This window comes from Babylonia areolata, chromosome 29 (assembly GCF_041734735.1).
Source record: "Babylonia areolata isolate BAREFJ2019XMU chromosome 29, ASM4173473v1, whole genome shotgun sequence".
NCBI classification, from domain to species: domain Eukaryota; kingdom Metazoa; phylum Mollusca; class Gastropoda; order Neogastropoda; family Buccinidae; genus Babylonia; species Babylonia areolata.
Genome location: NC_134904.1, coordinates 20162614 through 20185692, shown reverse-complemented (window position 1 = coordinate 20185692; position 23079 = coordinate 20162614). Strand labels below are relative to the sequence as shown.

Here is a 23079-nt window from a genome sequence, read left to right as displayed (position 1 = left end):
ATGAGTGAACGCAGAAGAAGAAGTCCTGGAAGTATACTCGGAAAATAAGGGGTAGGGTTGGTAGGTAGGCATAATTGCAAACATCGTGCAGTTGCGAACTGTTCGTGTACCGCCCCACTTGGAAGCGTTGTGTCAGTTCTCACCACACACAAATCACGATTCAACGTCCGCTTTCACCTCGTTCTGATTGGGATACCTTGATGAATCTTCATTTCCTAGAACCAGTCAAACAGCAATTTCTGGCAATTTCCGCGCTCTTTCTTCTTTTGGCGCACCACTGCCGGCTAAGTTCTCAAACATGCTCCCAAAATCCTGAAATCAAGGGACTTAACTCTTTCCATACGAACGGCGAAAGAGACGACATTAACAGCGTTTCACCCCAATTACCATCACCAAAATATTGCAAGCGGAAGGCTCTTATACTGAAGAGGTGAATGTTGACAAACAATACCACAATTCTGACGACGGAAGCTAAAGGTTGGGTCATTCAGACACCCACTGGACATCCGAGGGGTCTGTGTAGAGGAGAAGAGAGGACTGGCCGTACTGAGTGAGTTAAGCAAGAAGGACTTGAACTTTGATACAGTTTGAAATAGCTGATTTGACTGGATGTGTTGAATGAATTGTGCATTACCAGTGCTGGGAGAATTCAAAAAGCATGTTGGTGACAGATCAGAACGTTAGTTTTGACAGGAATGTCCAAAATAGTGTCCTTTGCAATTAGACCATTGGGTATTTTTACAACTGTATATTCGAACGGTGTTACACATTCAATGAGTACTCTCAGAGACACACACACATGGACAGACACAGGACAAATGATGTTCAAATTTCAGGCCTTTCGCCAATAAATTATCATGGAGTGAACGTGACTAATACCTGTATGAAGTCACTGGAATAATACACACATATCGCATTCACACCTTTTGTCGTATTTTCAAGGCTTTGTACAGAGACACGGAGACAAGACAAGACAAGACAAATTCTTTATTATCGAGGCACTGGCGCGCTTTTTTTTTCATCCAGTCCCTGCCCTGAAACAGGGTCTACACTACATAATACTACATTATATATGTCATTGCATGCACTACACAATGCTACTTAAAGTCATAGCATGCGAATACAATACTACATAAAGGCATAAGCATGGTAAAAAGAAATAAGATACAGACACACACAGAGAGAGAGAGAGAGAGAGAGAGAGAGAGAGAGAGAGGCACAAGCATGGTATTAGTAATCGACTTAAAAAAATAATTAAAAAAACACAAAGAAAAACAAAACACACACACACACACACACACACACACACACACACACACACACACACACACACACACACACACACACTATCTCTCTCTCTATCTCTCTCCCTCACACACACACACTTACACACACATAAGCATACATGTTGTTTGTTAACAAATACTATAGTAATGTGCATATAAAACAGTAAGTCTAATAAAACACACACACACACACACACACACAGAGAGAGAGAGAGAGAGAGAGAGAGAGAGAGAGAGAGAGAGAGAAAGAAGAATGACAAAAGAAAAAATTCTAAATGAAGAGAAAAAAAAGAGAGGAAGGCCCGGGGTATGAAAAAAATGGAAAGGGAAGGGGTCGTGGTGGAAGGGGAAAGACGGAGCTGGAAAAGAACCAAAGGTGTATTTCACATGCTCGAATTATGGTGCAGATCCTGTTCACATTATTGTCCGATTTTTGGGGATTTTTTTTTTTAAAGAAAAAGAATTTGTTATTGGCCAGAGCTTTGCACAAGGAAGTACGTGCTCGGTGAAAGACTTGCTTTCAACGTAACGTGAGTTTGCATTCGTTCAGTTGACTGCACGCATTTCGTTTTCTTTCTTTCTTTCTTTCTTTCTTGTTGCTTATGTCATAGCCGATCACAGAGGCGATATGTACCTGGGCTTAACAAATATGTGAAAAAACCATCTTTGAATCAAAAAGCAAAAGCAAGGTACAATTTTGTTTTTAACTTAACCATCAACAGCATTGGTAACATCACTGCTGAAACTCCACGACAACTAATAAGATTAGATCCCGCTAATTGCTACGGCCTTTTTGCTTGGTCTGTAAAATGAAAATAATTCAGTGATATATCTAATAAGCATGATTATATAAACACACACACACACACACACACACACACATATATATATATATATATATATATATATATATATATATATAGATAGATAGATAGATAGAGAGATAGAGAGATAGATATAGATATAGATATTGTTTTGTTTTGTTGGGGTGTTTTAAAGAAATGAGTGAAAGATTAACATATTTTTGAGAGAAAAAACAAACAACAACACCCACATGAATTCCTGGGGGCATCGGAATGAGAAAAGAAATTATTCATGCAGAAAGCTGTTTTATAGATTTTGATTGCACCCCCCCCCCCCCCACACACACACACACACACACACACCCCGCACCTCCCCACCCCCCTCCGCCTCTCCCTGCTGACTGGATCCAATGCTAATATAGTGAATCTTCCATCATTCAGTCCAACATTATTGAAAGTGGTTGAAGTCAACGGTAAAAAGACATAACTGTTTGCTTTCTTTAATTTTCTTCCTCTGATCCTGCCAGAGAGACATTGTCATCATGCACAAAATCAACAAGTTTTACACAGTCGATAAATATTATATATATATATATATATATATATATATATATATATATACCATGCAGACTGCTCGCCAATGCTTTTTTCTTCGGGAAGTGGAACAGTTGAATTGTTGGTCTGAAAAAGCCTGTCGCGCGATTTGGTGATGGTACTGCATGTGGTGTACGAATGCCTCGTCTTTGAAATGTCTAACAGTCATAAATGTATAGTAGAAGAAGAAGAAGGAGGAGGAGAAGAAGAAGAAGGAGGAGGAGGTGAGAGAGACAGACAGACAGACAGACAGACGGAGAGAGCCTCGGAGAGAGAGAGAGAGAATGCGAATGCAATTTTTTTTTCTTTCTTTTACTATTGCATATAGGCCACAGGCATCATTACAACTGCATTGTGCTTTGGTGGTGATGGGGACGTAATAGTGGTAACAATATCTTCATTGTACACTTGTACACTCCAATACACATAACAGGAGAGAGACAGAGACAGACAGAGATTTCTGGGCGTTTCCACCATATCACGGTCCTGCTGCGGAGAAATCCCTCACCTGTACTGAAGCCCCTCAGAGAAATCCCTCACCTGTACCGAAGCCCCTCGGAGAAATCCCTCACCTGTACTGAAGCCCCTCAGAGAAATCCCTCACCTGTACCGAAGCCCCTCGGAGAAATCCCTCACCTGTACTGAAGCCCCTCAGAGAAATCCCTCACCTGTACTGAAGCCCCTCGGAGAAATCCCTCACCTGTACTGAAGCCCCTCAGAGAAATCCCTCACCTGTACTGAAGCCCCTTGGAGAAATCCCTCACCTGTACCGAAGCCCCTCGGAGAAATCCCTCACCTGTACTGAAGCCCCTCGGAGAAATCCCTCACCTGTACTGAAGCCCCTCGGAGAAATCCCTCACCTGTACTGAAGCCCCTCGGAGAAATCCCTCACCTGTACTGAAGCCCCTCAGAGAAATCCCTCACCTGTACTGAAGCCCCTCAGAGAAATCCCTCACCTGTACTGAAGCCCCTTGGAGAAATCCCTCACCTGTACCGAAGCCCCTCGGAGAAATCCCTCACCTGTACTGAAGCCCCTCAGAGAAATCCCTCACCTGTACCGAAGCACCTCAGAGAAATCCCTCACCTGTACCGAAGCCCCTCGGAGAAATCTCTCACCTGTACTGAAGCCCCTCAGAGAAATCCCTCACCTGTACTGAAGCCCCTCAGAGAAATCCCTCACCTGTACTGAAGCCCCTCAGAGAAATCCCTCACCTGTACTGAAGCCCATTGGAGAAATTCCTCACCTGTACCGAAGCCCCTCGGTGAAACACAAAACCAGAAACACAAAAAGAGCCCCACTCGATCTTCCCTCGACACACACGAACGATTTACGACTTTGGAGGCCAAGGCTCAGGTTTTGGGGGGACAAATACTGTGTCAGGGCTGGGTTCCACAAACAATCTTACAAGCGTAGACTCAGTGTTAAGATTTTTCTTTTTAATTCTTACGAGTGCAGACTTAAAGTTATGAAATTTTCCTAAGACCAAATGTAGACTAAGCGCTACAAAGATCGTTGGCATAGGATATTCGGCGCGAACAATGGGCGGTCACGCTGTGTGCTGTGGGGATACTTTTTGATTGATTGATTGATTTATTGATTGATTGATATGGATACTTACATAGCGCCTGTCTTCGGTCGGAGACCAAGCTCTAAGCGCTTTACAAACATGGCGTCATTTGCACAACAGGCTGCCTACCTGAGTAGAGCCGACTGACGGCTGCCACTGGGCGCTCATCATTCGTTCCCTGTGTCATTCAATCAGATTTCAGGCACGTACATATACACACTCGGACAGATTTGTAACATGTTACGTGTATGACCATTTTGTTTATTAACCCTGCCATGTAGGCAGCCATACTCCGTTTTCGGGGGGGTGCATGTTCTTATTTCCATAACCCACCGAAAGCTGCCATGGATTACAGGAACTTTAACGTTCGTATGTGATCTCCTGTGTGTGTATACACACGAAGGGGGTTCAGGCACCAGCAGGTCTGCACATATGTTGACCTGGGAGATCGGAAAAACCTCCACCCTTTGCCCACCAGGCGCCGTCACCGAGATTCGAACCCGGGATCACCGCCTGTCTCTTTTATGCTTGTATCATTCGGCCTTGGAATCGAAACGTTTAGGCTAAAAAATGCCTATTAACGTAGTGTTTTTGCTGCTGAAAGGTTTTATCACTCAACCACATCTCTCTCTCTCTCTCTTCTCTCTCTCTCTCTCTCTCTCTCTCTTTCCTCTCTGGCTGCTTTCAGTTTCAGTTTCAGTAACTCAAGGAGACGTCACTGCGTTCGGACATATCCATATACGCTACACCACATCTGCCAAGCAGATGCCTGACCAGCAGCGTAACCCAACGCGCTTAGTCAGGCCTTGAGAAAAAGAAAAAAAAAAGTGAATGAATAATAGATAAGCGTACATAAATAAGTAAATAAATAAATAGATAAATAATTACAATATAAAAAGGTAGTAGTAACACTAATAATAATAATAATAATAATAATTAATTAATAAATAAATAAATAAGACAACAATGATGATAAATAACCAAATAAATGTAAAACATGAAGACACCGGCACATTCACACATATATCTAGCAACCATATAACATTCGAATGTCAGAATCTAAAATGTTTTTTACCAGACTTCACCAAAAGTTCTTTTGAATGTGTTATTAACAATTCCAATATGTTATTTGCTGTTGCAGAAGGTTTGTTGCGTAGTCCAATAGGACATTTGTTATAGTTGTTTGATGTTGGCGTTTATAACGTTTCCATTTTCCCTAGCGTTGTCTCTCCCTATTCACCCTCCACACATACACACACTTTTACCCCCACCCCCTCCCACAACCCCTACCCCCACGTTTTTTTGTTTTTTTGTTTGTTTGTTGTTTGTTTTTTTTTTGGGGGGGGGTTGTTGTTGTTGTTTTTGTTTTTTGTTGTTTTTTTCTCGTCAAATATCACTTCAAGTGGAAAGACGTTAAACTGAAGACGAACGAACATTCACACATACACCCACACATGCATAACAGATATGCACCAAACACGCAGTTTCACAGATATGAAAGCACAGTCAAATACACATAAACGTACATGAGTCCCAACACACACACACACACACACACACACACACACACACACACACACACACACACATTACCCTACACCTCCTCTACCCCTTCCTCCACACACTCATTTCTAGGCTACGTATCGCAGCTTCCACGGCACACACACACACACACACACACACACACACACACACACACACACACACACAGATGAACACTTACTTGTACAAGCACACACACATACGCCCATATCCCCCACCCCCAACCCCACACACATATATATACAAAGATATATATATATATACACACCCGCACGTTCCAATATCCTGTTGCTCCCACAGTGTAGGCATGCATACACTCACATACCTCATCCTCTACCCCCCCCCCCCCCCGGCTCCCCCCTCACACACACACACACACACACACACACACGTGCACAGAACTCTCCTGACACTTGTGTACACTTACACCCTCGCGCATGCACAAACGCACTCAACTGAACACACAGACCCATACATACACACAAACACACACATACACACAAACACACACATACACACACGCCCTCTGGCTGCACTGTTGACATATTATGGGAGCGACCTGTCTCTCCATTCACAAACTTATACTTATTTGGTATTTTCAGTGACACGTTAAGATGTTCTCTCTCTCTCTCTCTCTCTCTCTCTCTCTCTCTCTCTCTCTCTCTCTGTCTGTCTGTCTCTCTCTGTCAATCTCTCTGTGTCTGTCTATCTGTCTCTCTGTCTCTCAATCAACCAATACATTCAGTTTTCACACCACCACCACCACAACAACAACAAACAACAAGAGAGGCAAGGCCTTCAAGACTCACTTGTGATAAATTAAGTCCCCTAGCATTAATTACAGAGTAATTTCCCTTTTTTACTATCTGCACCAAAACGTTTGCAAAATAAATAAAAATTCCATGCTTAGCAAAAGAAGTTCCTGTTTGAACAAAAAATGATAATAATGACTCCTCTTGTTGCTGTGTCAGAATAAGAGGTCAAAGTGCCAAGTTTAGAGAATACAAAAAATATAAATATAACAGTAAATGCAGTTTGCATATAATTAGGCTTCTTTTTTTTTGTGCCCATCCCAGAAGTGCAATATTGTTTTAAATAAGATGACTGGAAAGAACTGAATTTTTCCTATTTTTATGCCAAATCTGGTGTCAACTGACAAATTATTTGCAGAGAAAATGTCAATGTTAAAGTTTACCACGGACACACACACACACACACACACACACACACACACACACACAACCGAACACCGGGCTAAAACATAGACTCACTTTGTTTGCACAAGTGAGTCAAAAAAGGATGAGATAGTACCCCGCAGACACGATCCACGCGAGGAATAAATCCAGGGAAAAACAACCACTCCTCTCCGGACAGCTAGGGAGGGTGGCTCCCCTTCGCGTTTACCATGGGCAATCAAAACGAGCACAAAGGCCTTTCATGAGGCAAGAGGCCTTAACTCTTTCCATACGAACGGCGAAAGAGACGACGTTAACAGCGTTTCACCCCAATTACCATCATCAAAATATTGCAAGCAGAAGGCTCTTTTTCTATAGAGGTGAATGTTGACAAAGAATACCACAATTCTGACGACGGAAGCTAAAGGTTGGGTCGTTCAGACACCCACTGGACATCCGAGGGGTCTGTGTAGAGGAGAAGAGAGGACTGGCCGTACTGAGTGAGTTAACTTCAAAGTACACACACTCAGGAGTTCTCTCGAATGAAAGAGCGAATTAAGATGCGCTGTTACGGCAAACACGTTTTGTTCAAGAAACTTTCCATCTGAAGAAAAACACAAGATAATTTTGACTGATGTACGCCTGATGTGTAGTCCTATTTTTGTGTGTATGTGTGTGTTATGTTGTACTGTTCATGTAACTGAAGAGGTTAAAAGAAAGGAGAAGGGGGAAAAACTGAAAAAAGAAGAGAAAGGGAGAGAGAAGAAAAGAAAAAAGAAAACAGGAAGACTGATTCTAAGTTTGGTACACATAACTGTATGATTTTGTACGGCTTCCATATATATATATACACACACTTTTTTTAAGAAGCCCAAAATCCGTAAATGAAAAGTTGTATTTATTCCATAAATGTTACTGATTACTATGACATAGTTATTATGGAGTGCCAATTGTTGGTTTGATTATTTCCATGTTGTTTAGTTAATTGTGTAATTTATATACAAAATAAAACGGTGGTCGACCCAAGAAAGTCCGGGTAAAAAAAAAAAAAAGAAAGAAAGAACTTTCACGATAATGTACACACACTCAAGAGTTCTCTCGAATAAAAGAGCGAAGTAAGCTTCGTTGTTACAATAAGCACACTTTCCACTCATGTTAACTCTTTCCATACGAACGGCGAAAGAGACGACGTTAACAGCGTTTCACCCCAATTACCATCATCAAAATATTGCAAGCGGAAGGCTCTTATACTGAAGACGTGAATGTTGACAAAGAATACCACAATTCTGACGACGGAAGCTAAAGGTTGGGTCATTGAGGCACCCACTGGACATCCGAGGGGTCTGTGTAGAGGAGAAGAAAGGACTGGCCGTACTGAGTGAGTTAATTCGGGGTACAAAACAGCCCCAAGAGGATTTAAGTTGTTGTTTGTGAGGGGTTTTGTTTGTTTCCATAACGTTGCAATTAGAATCAGCGGCATTGCGAATAGAAATCCTTCAAGGAACTTCAAGGGGAGAAGTCAGAGGAGAAAACAGAAGAAGAAGAGACGGGCGCAATAGCCGAGTGGTTAAAGCGTTGGACTGTCAATCTGAGGGTCCCGGGTTCGAATCACGGTGACGGCGCCTGGTGGGTAAAGGGTGGAGATTTTTACGATCTCCCAGGTCAACGTATGTGCAGACCTGCTAGTGCCTGAACCCCCTTCGTGTGTATATGCAAGCAGAAGATCAAATACGCACGTTAAAGATCCTGTAATCCATGTCAGCGTTCGGTGGGTTATGGAAACAAGAACATACCCAGCATGCACACCCCCGAAAACGGAGTATGGCTGCCTACATGGCGATACACGTAAAAGCCCACTCGTGTGCATACGAGTGAACGCAGAAGAAGAAGAAGAAGAAACAACAACAACAACGGAAGGACAACAGCAATGCAGAATGGACAGGAAAAAACATTTGCAGAGACCTAGGCTTTGACACACAACCGACGGACCTGGAGAAATCTGGTGAACAGAGCAAGACTTGTTCAGAGCAGAATGTGCCCAGAGCTAAGATGTGAGATGTGCACAGAGCTAAGATGTACACAGAGCTTGGGGCAAGGCGAGAGCTAGATACGCTCAGAGTTTAGAGCTGGAGATCCCCAAAGCTTGGTGTGCACAAAGCTAAGTGTGCCCATAGCTAGATGTGCCAAGAGCAAGATATGCTCAGAGCTATACGTTCTCAGAGCAAGATGTGCCCAGACAAGATATGACAAGAGCTAGATGTGCCCAGAGCTAGATGTGCCCAGAGCTAGATGTGCCCAGAGCAAGATATGCTCAGAGCTATACGTTCTCAGAGCAAGATAGACTCAGAGCTACACGTTCTCAGAGCAAGATGTGCCCAGACAAGATATGACAAGAGCTAGATGTGCCCAGAGCAAGATATGCTCAGAGCTATACGTTCTCAGAGCTAGATGTGCCCAGAGCAAGATATGCGCAGAGCTAGATGTGCCAAGAGCAAGATATGCTCAGAGCTAGATGTGCCAAGAGCAAGATATGCTCAGAGCTATACGTTCTCAGAGAATGATATGCCCAGACAAGATATGACAAGAGCTAGATGTGCCAAGAGCTATATGTGCCCAGAACTAGATGTGCCCAGAGCTAGATGTGCCCAGAGATTGATGCATCCAGAGCTATATGTGCCCAGAGCTAGATGTGCCCAGAGCTTGGTGTATCCAGAGCTAAATGTGCCCAGAGCTTGATGCATCCAGAGCTAAATGTGCCCAGAGCTTGGTGTATCCAGAGGAATATGTGCCCAGAGCTTGGTGTATCCAGAGCTAAATGTGCCCAGAGCTTGATGCATCCAGAGCTAAATGTGCCCAGAGCTTGGTGTATCCAGAGCTATATGTGCCCAGAGCTTGGTGTATCCAGAGCTAAATGTGCCCAGAGCTTGATGTATCCAGAGGAATATGTGCCCAGAGCTTGGTGTATCCAGAGCTATATGTGCCCAGAGCTTGGTGTATCCAGAGCTAAATGTGCCCAGAGCTTGATGCATCCAGAGCTATATGTGCCCAGAGCTTGATGTATCCAGAGCTATATGTGCCCAGAGCTTGGTGTATCCAGAGCTAAATGTGCCCAGAGCTTGATGTATCCAGAACTATATGTGCCCAGAGCTTGATGTATCCAGAGCTATATGTGCCCAGAGCTTGGTGTATCCAGAGCTAAATGTGCCCAGAGCTTGATGTATCCAGAGCTAAATGTGCCCAGAGCTTGATGCATCCACAGCTATATGTGCCCAGAGCTTGGTGTATCCAGAGCTAAATGTGCCCAGAGCTTGATGTATCCAGAGCTAAATGTGCCCAGAGCTTGATGCATCCAGAGCTAAATGTGCCCAGAGCTTGATGTATCCAGAGGAGTATGTGCCCAGAGCTTTATGAGCAAAGAAGTATGTGTCCAGAGCTATATGTGCCCAGAGCTTAGGACTAGGTGTGCCCAGAGCTTAGAGCTAGACGTGTCCAGAGCTAGACGTGTCCAGAGCTACAATATGTTCCCAGAGCTAAATATGCCAAAGGTACACAAAGGGTAATTACTTCAAACTGTTCACGTGTTATACCACTGATGATATCAACAAGCTTCGGAAGCAAAAGACAATAGGAAAGTGAACAGAAGATAAAAAAACAAAACAAAACAAAAAAACAATACAACAAAAACAAAACAAAAACCATGAAGACATTAACACGAATTCAATTCAAAATACTTTATTGTCTGCTTCAACCAAAACAGAAAATTCTCTTTCGGCTCACTTAAAATGCCCGTCAGCAAATATCAAAGAAAATGAAAAACTGACACACCCTTCACTGATCACCACACACACATCAGTTATTATCATGTAAAAAGAAAACATTTGGGTAAGTTAATATTGCATTATAAGATAGAGTAGAGAAACTGGGAAGTGATTGATATGCACACAAATATCAAGAGAACAATTTCTTTTTCTTTTTTTTCAAGAAACGAAGTATTGAGAGAGACAGAGACAGTGAGATACAACGTGAAACTGATACACATTTCGTACCTTACCTGTTCCAAAGGAACAGCCACGTCAATTCAGTAACTTAGGACCTGTCAACAATTCAGCTCAGCACAACACAAGCGCTTGGGCGACGGTCACATGCACAAAACGTTTCCTTTGAAAAATGAAATGCCCTTGTTTTTGCTCTGTACTGCTCCCTCTAAGAAAAACCCAAGGCTTTCAAGCCAGTCAAATGACACACACACCACACACCACGCAGCAAAAATGTTTACTTCACTAGTAAATCCCCCTGGGTGGCCACAGTAATTCAAGACACCAAGCAAGGGCTCTTCTTCTGAGCCCAGTCTGCAGCCCTCGTGAGAAACTAGGTCTCGAGGTCAGTTGTGGGCTCCTGCTGTGCTGAGAGTTTTTCACGAATCAATTATGGCATCCGTGCGTTCAGTGCGCCGACGAGATGAAAGTTGAAAGTTTTGGGAGGTGCGGTGTGTCAGTGCCTTAGGCTGCTGGCGTCAACTGTTGAATGGGTGGTTCTGCGTTGCGCATTTTCTTTTAAAGGTGTGTGTGTGTGTGGGGGGGGGGGGGGCGGTGACGATGTCGTGATGTTTTCTATACGTGACACATACATCTCTCTGTCTCTCTCTGTCTCTCTGTCTCTGTCTCTGTCTCTCTCTCTCCCACCACTTCCGACTTTCCACACGGTCTCCCTCTGCACCCTTACCTGCGCCCCCACCCACCCACCCACCCCCACCCCCACACACACTCTCTCCCAGCCCCGATACCCCTTCGCTCTGCTTCTCTCACCCCCCCCCCCCCCATCCCCCGCCCACTGCCCCCTACTGCCCTTCCCTCGGCCTCCCTCGCCTTCACCCCCTCCTCTTCTGCCTGTCCCCCTGATTTACCCCCAGCCCTTCCACATGACCTCCTAGTGCTAACCACCCTTTATCTTGCCCCCTACACGCCATCCCCCCTGCCCCCGCCCCCCGCACACACACACACACACACTTGCCCATGCCTCCCCCTTCTCTCTACCCCCCCTCACATGCCCCCCCCCTTCTCTCTACCCCCCTCACCTGTCCCCCCCTTCTCTCTACCCCCCTCACCTGCCCCCCCCCCTTCTCTCTGCCCCCTCACCTGTCCCCTCTCACCTGTCCCCCCCTTTTCTCTACCCCCCCTTACATGCCCCCCCCTTCTCTCTACCCCCCTCACATGCCCCCCCCCCTTCTCTCTACCCCCCTCACATGCCCCCCCCCTTCTCTCTACCCCCTCACCTGTCCCCCCCCCCCTTCTCTCTGCCCCCTCACCTGTCCCCTCTCACCTGTCCCCCTCTTTTCTCTACCCCCCCCCTCACATGCCCCCCCCCTTCTCTCTACCCCCCCTCACCTGCCCCCCCCCCTTCTCTCTACCCCCCTCACCTGTCTCCCCCTTCTCTCTACCCCCCTCACCTGTCCCCCCCTTCTCTCTACCCCCCTCACCTGTCCCCCCCCCTTCTCTCTACCCCCCTCACCTGTCCCCCCCCCTTCTCTCTACCCCCCTCACCTGTCCCCCCCCCTTCTCTCTACCCCCCTCACCTGTCCCCCCCTTCTCTGTACCTCCCTCACCTGTCCCCCCCTTCTCTCTACCCCCCTCACCTGTCCCCCCCCTTCTATCTACCCCCCTCACCTGTTCCCCCCTTCTCTGCACCCCCTCACCTGTCCCCCCCCCTTCTCTGCACCCCCTCACCTGTCCCCCCCCCCTTCTCTCTACCCCCCTCACCTGTCCCCCCTTCTCTCTACCCCCCTCACCTGTCCCCCCTTCTCTCTCTACCCCCCTCACCTGTCCCCCCCCCTTCTCTGCACCCCCTCACCTGTCCCCCCTTCTCTCTACCCCCGTCACCTGTCCCCCCCTTCTCTCCACCCCCCTCACCTGTCCCCCCCCTTCTCTCTACCCCCCCCCACCTGTCCCCCCCTTCTCTCTACCCCCCTCACCTGTCCCCCCCTTCTCTCTACCCCCCTCACCTGTCCACCACCTTCTCTGTACCCCCCTCACCTGTCTCCCCCCCCTTCTCTCTCCCCCCCTCACCTGTCCCCCCCTTCTCTCTACCCCCCTCACCTGTCCCCCCCTTCTCTCCACCCCCTCACCTGTCCCCCCTTCTCTCTACCCCCCTCACCTGTCCCCCCCTTCTCTCTACCCCCCTCACCTGTCCCCCCCCCTTCTCTCTACCCCCCTCGCCTGTCCCCCCCCTTCTCTCTACCCCCCTCACCTGTCCCCCCCCCCTTCTCTCTACCCCCCTCACCTGTCCCCCCCCCGCCTCTTCTCTCCACCCCCCTCACCTATCCCCCCCTTCTCTCCACCCCCCTCACCTGTCCCCCCCCTTCTCTCTACACCCCTCACCTGCCACTCCCTTTCTCTCTACCCCCCTCACCTGTCCCTGAGACAGTTGGGACAACACGACCGATGGGAACCTTCACTGTGCGTGATGTAACTCATCGAGCCATTCAGGTCAGTGATGTAGCTTTACAACGCCTGATGAGGGCGGTGCTGCATGGTTGTCCATCCTCCGCCCCCCACCCCCCACCCCCCCCACCCCCCTGCCCCGCCCCTTTCCCACTCTCTGGCCTGTCCCCCACCCCCACCCCGGGCACCCCCATCCCCCCCATCTACTCTCCACCCACCGCTTTTGTAATTGCGTGTGTGTGTGTGTGTGTGTGTGTGGCGTGGGAACGGACTCTAAGGAACGAACATCAGCAGTGAGCGATGGTGCTGACAACGTGTGTAGGTGTACATACATACATACATACATACATGCACGTGTTGAAGAAGAATTGTGGTGAAAGTGTAGGGGTCAGCCCCGATACTCCCCCGTGTCGATACTTCCCCATGTCGATACTCCCCCGTCTCGATAGTCCCTCTCACAAAGACCCCAAAACAGTCAAAGACAGATGTATGTATATATTTATGACTGATAATGCTTTCTGTTTGATCAGAGATGTGTTGTAGAATGATGAATGTGCTATGTGTTCTCTTCTTACAACAGTCCGCTTCCAGGGTTGAGCAGCAGTGCGCGGCTTGTGTGTTGGGCCCACGGACAAGATAGTACGTACGTGATTGGGGCCCGCTGTTGTGTGGGCTCGCTGCCGTGTTACACGGACGAAGACGTTTTCATCACGACTCTGTGTATCTGCCGGGTCACGCTCTCTCTCTCTCTCTCTCTCTCTCTCTCTCTCTCTCTCTCTCTCTTTCTGTGTGTGTGTGTGTGTGTGTGTGTGTGTGTGTGTGTGTGTGTGTCTCTCTCTCTCTCTCTCTCTCTCTCTCTCTCTCTCTCTGTCTCTGTCTGTGTGTGTGTGTGTGTGTGTGTCTCTCTCTCTCTCTCTCTCTCTCTCTCTCTCTCTCTGTCTCTCTGTCTCTGTCTCTGTCTCTGTCTCTCTCTCTCTCTCTCTCTCTCTCTCTCTCTCTCTCTCTCTCTCTCTCTCTCTCTGAAAGAAGACGATGTTAAGGAGAGGAAGGATTATGTTAAGCTACAAAGAACAAAGAAACGAGCATATGAAGAAGAAAGCTTAGAAAAGTTAAGAAATTGCGTCCATGACCCTAAGCTGTTCTAGTCAATAATAAAATCAGTCAACCGGAAAGCAGTGATTTATAAAGACAATAGCTCCGAACAGTGGCATAACCTCTTTTCGCAGCGGCTAACGTCTTTAATACAGCTGAAAATAGTTCTCAGTGACCAGGAAGAAGTAATGACGGAAGAAATAATAGATGCGGACGGAGGAAGAACCTCTATTCAATGACCCAATTTCAGAACAGGAAATCATAACGAGTGTAAAAAAAAACACCTGAAATCGGGTAAAAGTGACGGCCCAGATTATATTATCGGCGAAATGCTAAAAAATGCAAACAGTAATGTTATGAAATTCCTAGTTATCCTATTTAACTAATTATTTGAAAGTCGTGGAACAGTTCCGTTGGACTGGGCAAAATCAGTTCATTATTGTGCCTATACATAAAAAGGAAGACACAAACAACCCGGATAGTTACAGAGGAATAGCCTTGACAAGTACAATTATTAAAGTGTATACACACATCTCTTAAATCGAAGATTTTGTTTTTTTAATGGACAGAATTAGAAGAAAAAAAGCGATAGAGGAACAGGCGGGCTTTAGAACAGGTTATAGTACTATCGACCATATATTTACTTTATACGCTTCAGTCCAAAAGCATCTTTTACGTAAGACTAAGCTATACGTAGCATTCGTAGACTTCAAAAAAGCATTTGATTCTGTGAACAGAAACATCCTGTGGAGAACTCTAAGAAAAAGCGGGGTACATGGAAAGTTTTACATGGCTTTTAAAAGCATCTACGATTCTGTACTTGTATGTGTTCGTGACAAAGCTTTTATTCAGACTTTTTTTAATGTCCAAGAGGGGTTAAACATGGTTGCATCATAAGCCCACAGCTGTTTTCCTTTTCCATCAATGAATTGGCAGTGGAGTTATCAAAGAGGGGTAGACAAAGAATACAAATGATACATTGCGCAACAGAATTGTTCTTAATGCTATTTGCTGATGATGCTGTTCTCTTGTCTGACACACCCATAGGGTTACACAATCAACTTGATTAAATGCCCTTAAGCAAGAAACAGACAGACTACAACTAACAGTAAATCTCGATAAGACCAGTATTATACTGAGTTTTCCGCAATGAAGGTCATCTTTCGACTCATGAAAAATGGTGCTATAGTGATAGGGAAGTAGAAGTAACCAATACATATAAATACTTAGGAATGTTATTCACAACAAAATTGAATTTGACGTCTGCGTGGGATGAAGCAAATAGAAAAGGGGGAAAAAGTGTAATCCAAATTATAGAATCACTCCGGAGACTGTGTTCGACCGACGCACAGCTTTTTTGGAAACTTTTCGACACACAAATTGAACCAACCTTGAACAATGGAGCGGAAATATGGGGATTCATGTCAAATAACCAAATGGAAAAGGTACATACATTTGCAATGAAGCGCTTTCTTGGTGTCCCATTACACTCATCAAACACTATAATGTATGGTGAAACCGGCAGGTACCCATTGCATATTAGATCAATTGTAAAATGCCGGCATAAAATAATTGCTCAAACTAACAAGACTGCCAACAACACGACTGTGTAGACAAGCATACGAGATGCTGCTGCTGCAAGAGGAGAAGGGCAAACAGAAATGGGTATTCCACATCAAGAAAACACTAACGGAACATGGATTCGGTCTTGTTTGGATGTGCCAAGGAGTAGGGCACGAGAGCGGCTTTGTATCGGAATTTAAAGATAGACTTATAGCAAGTTACAAACAAAACTGGCGGAGAAATAGAGAGCAATGATGGGTATAAATGGTTTTATTCATTTAAAACAATATTTCAAACAGAGAAATATATCAAGATCGTAACAAACAAGTGGCATAAAATCTGCTTTGCGAGGCTCAGATTGAGAACACTTGGACTGAATGCCAACAGAAGATGGTTTCATTCAGACACAGCAACTACCCCTTGCCCAATGTGTGGCGAAAGCCCAGATGAAAACCATTTCATATTTACCTGCAAAAGCTACCGAAGAATTGTGAAAAAAAAACAACTGTACCCTCTTCAATACAGCTCCAGCGCAGAGAAAAGATTTGTTCGGCATACTGATGACAGAAAATGAAGATATGATACTCTCACTGGCAAAATATGTATCTGAGGCAGAAATATACGTAAAACGTATACTATCGGTCCAAATACTCATTAATCAATTGTAAACTTAGTATGGGTTCTATGAGGGGAATAAAAGGCATAGACAAAAAGGAAGGGCTATATTTGGATGGTCAATTTCGACAATGTATTTTTATGTGTTCGTATTGATATGACGCGTTTCGGTGTTACAGGCTTAAATAATTATTATATGTTTTATATTGTACTTTGTTATGTGTTCGTATTGATATGATGTTTGTCGATGTCACATGCTTAAATAATTATCATATGGATTATATGTACTTTGTTTCCAGCGTACTGTTCAAACCTTGAAGATGAACGACTGGGGGGGGGGGGGGGAGTTGGGGGGGGGGGAGCACAGAATCCGTCTGCCACATGAACTTTTTAAGTAAATGACAAAGTACCAAAGTGCAGCTCATCCCTTAGTAGATTAGTTTACTTTGGTTATGTTTTTCCTTTCTGTTCGATGTTATTTGTTTTGCACCTTTTTTGTTCTGATTTGTACCTACTATGTCACTATAGCTGTACAGCCAAGGAAAATAAACACTTCAGGATTCAGTTCAGTGTTCTCTCTCTACGGCTGTCACATCCCTCTGTCAGTTTCTCCCCCCCCCCCCCCCCCCTCTCTAATTATATCTCTCCGTCTCTCATTTTCTGTTTCTCTGTCTCTCCCCCTCTCTCTCTGTCTCTCTCTCTTCCCTCTGTCACTCTCTCTCTTTCATTCTCTCTTTCCTCTGTCAGTTTCTCTATCTCATTCTCTCTCTCTCATTTTCTGTTTCTGTCTCCCTCCCCCACCCCCAATCTCTCTCTCTCTCTCTGCGTCTCTCTCTCTCTCTCTTCCCTCTGTCACTCTCTCTCTCTCTCATTCTCTCTGTCTCATTTTCTGTTTCTCTGTCTCCCCCTCTCTCTCTGTCTCCCCCTCTCTCTCTGTCTCCCCCCCGCCCCCACCCCCCATCTCTCTCTCTCTGCGTCTCTCTCCCTCTCTCTCTCTCTCTTCCCTCTGTCACTCTCTCTCTCTCATTCTCTCTGTCTCCCCCTCTCTCTCTCTGTCTCGCTCTCTCTTCCCTCTAACACTCTCTCTCTCATTTTCTGTTTCTCTGTCTTTCCCTCTCTCTCTCTCTCTCTCTCTGTCTCTCTGTGTGTGTCTCTCTCTTTGTCTCGCGTTTTGTTTTGTTTTTCTATTCGATTTTGTTTCATTGTTTTCACCATAATTGTTCTGATTTGTACCCCCATGTCAGCAGTTGTAGTGAGCTGTACAGCTAATGACATTGAATATTTGTGTTCTGTGTTCTGTCTCTGTCTGTGTATGTGTGGGAGGAGGGGGGGAGAGGCATGGGGAGGCATGGGGGCGTGGTGGGTGGGGGGAGGACGGGTGCGCACTTTATTATGCGGAGTGCGTGGATGTGTGTGTGTGTGTGTGTGTGTGTGTGTTTTAGCGTGCGCGCGCGCGCAACGTGTTAGTGTGTGTTTTTGAAAGTGCGTATTGGTATTAGTTTTAGTGTGTGTGTTAGTATGTGTGTCTGTGTGTGTGTGTGCGGTGCGAACCGTGTGTGTGTGTGTGTGTGTGTGTGTGTGTGTGTGTGTGTGTGTGCGGTGCGAACCGGCACAGTAACGGGGCTGTATGAAAAGGAATGTTCCCTCGTGTGTGTGTGTGTGACAAATGAAAGCAAAATAGATTTTTTTTTTTTTTTTTTTTTTTTTTTTTTACACCAAGGTACAACGACATGGACACGTGCTGTGTATAAAACCATCACCTGCAAGCGGTGTCGGTGTTTGATGCTGCCGTCTTCAAAGACGTGAGAGCCGAGGGCCAGGGACAGGAACCATCCGAGTGTTGGACAGCTATTCTGTTATCAGCGTTACTAGCTCGGACTTCGGCTCGAGTCGTCACGTCCTATACACCTTTTTTTTCAGAATGCCTGCGTTAACTGTTCATGTACCGCTATGTCTGTCTCTAATGCCGCTGAATCAGTTAAAAAAAAACAAAAAAAAACAAAAACAAAAACAACAACCAAAAAACAACTTATTTTGCCCTGAGAAACTAGATACCATTATTCAAATAATGCACGTGCCTGTGTCTGTGTGTGTCTGTGAATGCCAAAGCGTGCATTTGATGCATGTATTGTATGAGAGTGCGTGAGTGTGCATGTGGGTGGATAGTGGGGCGTCTGATGGTCACGGTGCGTTTGCGTGCGTGCGTGCGTGTGTGGGGGGGGGGGGGGGGGGAGGGGTTGTTGGGGGGGGGGGGGGAGAGAGTCTTTGTCTTTCATGTGACGTCTCCTCTACGGTCCCTTCTCAGCTGTGGTGCGCCGCTGGAAGACGCAGGGGCTATCATAACAGGGCAATAACAGTGGCCCATAACAGTTTTGAAGGACCAAAGCACAGTGCGGCGGATGGGCCCAAGATCCGGGGTCATCTTCACGGGTGGGTCATAACATGTCGAGCTCCAAACGTGTATATGCGCGCGTGTCACTTGCGTTCGTGCGTGTGTGCGTGCGTGTGAGGTGTGTGTGTGTGTGTGTGTGTGTGTGTGTGTGTGTGTGTGTCCCGGTGTGGTCTGTGTGTGTGTGTGTGTGTGTGTGTGTGGAGGTCCAACCATGTATATGCGCGCGCGTCAGTTGCGTCCGTGCGCGTGCGTGTGTGTGTGTGTGTGTGTGCGTGCGTGCGTGTGTGTGTATGTGTGTGTGTGTGAAAATTATCATTAAAAACAAGAACCAGTCAGTTAATTAACACGCACAACTGATCAATTTCCTGCTTTATTTATGTATCACAAATTATATAACATGAATTAACCGTGCTTAATCTTACAGCGGCAAAACGCTCTGTGTGTATGTGTGCGTGTGTGTGTGTACGTGCGTGCGTGCGTGTGTTTGTGTGTGTGTGTGTGTGTGTGTGTGTACGGCTGTGTAGGCCTGGAAACCAACATGCCATGATTCTAACGAACTCAATGAACCTCATACAGAAAATTGAAAGTGGAATGGGAAGCCCAGAGTGGCATAAGGCAATGCGCAACTTTCAGATACAAAAACGTACATGGTCATACTGCCCGGGACATGCAGGTGTTAAGGGAAATGAGCGAGCTGACAGACTTGCTGGTAACGCAACACCAACGAGCGGCCTACATCTAGGAAAATCGGAAATCTTCAAAAAAGTCAAAGAATACTAAAAAGAACAGATACAAGGCCATCACACCATCGATCGCCTCAAAGAAATAAAGGAAGAGAGAGGGAGCGGCCGTAAGTCTAGCATGAAAGGTAGAGCATGATGCTTTGCAAATCAAACGAATATTGGCATCATTTCCAAACCAACATTGCGCAAATTTCTTCAAAACAGAACAGAGTCTCTGTGGACTTTTCCAAATACAATAGACTGAGCAACACGCTATCAAAGATCTGCAGTTGAATGAGTGTGTATGCCGGTATATGTGTATGGCATCGCGTGTGTGGGGAGGGGTTGGGGGAGGGGGGTGCTTCTTGTGTGTTTGTGCGTGTGTGTGCTTTGCTGTGGTACACATTTTGTGGTCTGGATTTTTTTTGTGTGTTTTTTTTCTGCTATGATTGCTTATATTTTCTTCTCCATTATTGTCTACCTGTCATTTTGGTATTTATCAGGCTACGTTCCCACAAAGCCCAGCCATTTGCTGCCAGCAACTGACCGAGAATTGTGTACTCGTCATTTTGTCCTTTCCCGCTAGGTATGCAGGTGGTAAGTGTTCACACTGCCAACCGTCCGTCTCAAGCCAGATTTTTTTTTTTTTTTTTTTTTTTTAAATCTCGCATTGACAATGGATGGCGACGGGCGCAACACTCATTGAAGAGTTCCTTCCCTTGGACCAGCCATCCATTTTCTTCTGCGTTCACTCGTATGCACACGAGTGGGCTTTTACGTGTATGACCGTTTATACCCCGCCATGTAGGCAGCCATACTCCGTTTCTGGGGGTGTGCATGCTGGGTATGTTCTTGTTTCCATAACCCACCGAACGCTGACATGGATTACAGGATCTTTAACGTGCGTATTTGATCTTCTGCTTGCATATACACACGAAGGGGGTTCAGGCACTAGCAGGTCTGCACATATGTTGACCTGGGAGATCGTAAAAATCTCCACCCTTTACCCACCAGGCGCCGTCACCGTGATTCGAACCCGGGACCCTCAGATTGACAGTCCAACGCTTTAACCACTTGGCTATTGCGCCCGTCAACACACACTTACAAATCTGGTCATGACAGGTGAAGGAGAACAAAATGCCATCGTGATTATGGATTTCATTTGTCAAGAGTATTCTTTTTGAACAGTATTTATCAAAACTTTATTTGTATTTTGTAGTTGTACTTGTATTTTTTTTTATCACAGCAGATTTCTCTGTGTGAAATTCGGGCTGCTCTCCCCAGGGAGAGCGCGTCGCTATACTACAGCGCCACCCTTTTTCTTCTTTTTCCTGCGTTTAGTTTTATTTGTTTTTCCTATCGAAGTGGATTTTTCTTCAGAATTTTGCCAGGAACAACCCTTTTGTTGCCATGGGTTCTTTTACGTGCGCTAAGTGCATGCTGCACACGGGACCTCGGTTTATCGCCTCATCCGAATGACTAGCGTCCAGACCACCACTCAAAGTCTAGTGGAGGGGGAGAAAATATCGGCGGCTGAGCCGTGATTCGAGCCAGCGCGCTCAGATTCTCTCGCTTCCTAGGCGGACGCGTTACCTCTAGGCCATCACTCCACACTTAACCCATTCAACCCCAGGGAGTTTACAGCCTTGGCAGGTTGCCCTGTCAGACTGATGTGGAAAAGCCAAGAAAACGTACTGAAATTGACCAGGTTTTTTTTGTGTTTTTTTTAATCCAAACTGACACCTGGGGTCACAGCTGGAAAGACTGTAGAGATTAGTTCCCTTCGTTTGACTGAGGTATGTGCATGTGTAGGAACATGCACAAATTTTAATTAAATGAATTTTTGATGCCAGGGCAGTGCTTGTGCGCAAGGGATGAAGGAGTTAAAAAGTCAAATGATGGATTTGATTTTTATCAGCGCCACCCTCTTCTCTCTCTCTCTCTTTCTGTCTGAAGTGTATTCATTGTCCTATCATTGTGGATTTTTCTACATATTTTTACCAGGTACTACCCTATTTTGTTGCCATGGGCTCTTTTACAAGTGTCAAGTGTTTGCGTGACCGGTTCATCATTTCATCCGAAAGACGAGCACCCAGAGCAGCACTCAAGGTCTCGTGAAGGGGGTGGGGGATTGGAACCCGCTGACTCTGGCTCCCTGGTTGTGGGCACTTTACCACTATGCCACCCCTCCCACCCACATTCTTCCTGCTCAGTGGATAATGTTGTGGGGGTCAACAGTGAAGGACTCTGTCCTCTGTTCTTCCCTTTGACGTTCGTTCACACACACACTTCTTTCAGGCATACAGGAAAAATCCGTTTCGTGCTGAAATGTCCACGGCTGAGGATGTAAATGATCTCAACAGCCTCATTTATTTGAGCTCATGAAACTATTATATAAAGCAATGTGCTTCATCTCTCTCTCTCCCTGAGTCACTGTCACTGGCTCATGTTTTCTCTGTCTCTGTTACTCTATTTGTGTCACTGTGTTTTTTCTCTGTCACTCTGTGTGTCACTATATGTCTGTGTCACTCTCATGTCTTTTCTTTGTCACTCTGTGTGTCACTATATGTCTGTGTCACTCTCATGTCTTTTCTCTGTCACTCTGTGTGTCACTATATGTCTGTGTCACTCATGTTTTTTCTCTGTCACTCTGTGTGTCACTATATGTCTGTGTCACTCTCATGTCTTTTCTCTGTCACTCTGTGTGTCACTATCTGTCTGTGTCACTCTCATGTCTTTTCTCTGTCACTCTGTGTGTCACTATATGTCTGTGTCACTCTCATGTCTTTTCTCTGTCACTCTGTGTGTCACTATATGTCTGTGTCACTCTCATGTCTTTTCTCTGTCACTCTGTGTGTCACTATATGTCTGTGTCACTCTCATGTCTTTTCTCTGTCACTCTGTGTGTCACTATATGTCTGTGTCACTCTCATGTCTTTTCTCTGTCACTCTGTGTGTCACTATATGTCTGTGTCACTCTCATGTCTTTTCTCTGTCACTCTGTATGTCACTATATGTCTGTGTCACTCTCATGTCTTTTCTCTGTCACTCTGTGTGTCACTATCTGTCTGTGTCACTCTCATGTCTTTTCTCTGTCACTCAGTATGTCACTATATGTCTGTGTCACTCTCATGTCTTTTCTCTGTCACTCAGTATGTCACTATATGTCTGTGTCACTCTCATGTCTTTTCTCTGTCACTCAGTATGTCACTATATGTCTGTGTCACTCATGTTTTTTCTCTGTCACTCTGTGTGTCACTATATGTCTGTGTCACTCTCATGTCTTTTCT

The 23079-nt window shown here is 45.6% G+C and overlaps 1 protein-coding gene across 2 annotated transcripts in view; it reads right to left on the bottom strand.

The window, feature by feature from the left end:
• LOC143302297 (Na(+)/citrate cotransporter-like) overlaps positions 1-11469 on the bottom strand; it is a 78455-nt gene extending 66986 nt beyond the window's left edge. Inside the window, exon 1 of one of the 2 annotated variants that reach the window (XM_076616899.1) lies at positions 11015-11469. The gene's annotated coding sequence lies outside the window, so the exon portion shown is untranslated. The remainder of the gene's footprint in view (positions 1-11014) is intronic. The other variant, XM_076616898.1, reaches the window with a different exon arrangement.
• Positions 11470-23079: the final 11610 nt, after the last annotated feature.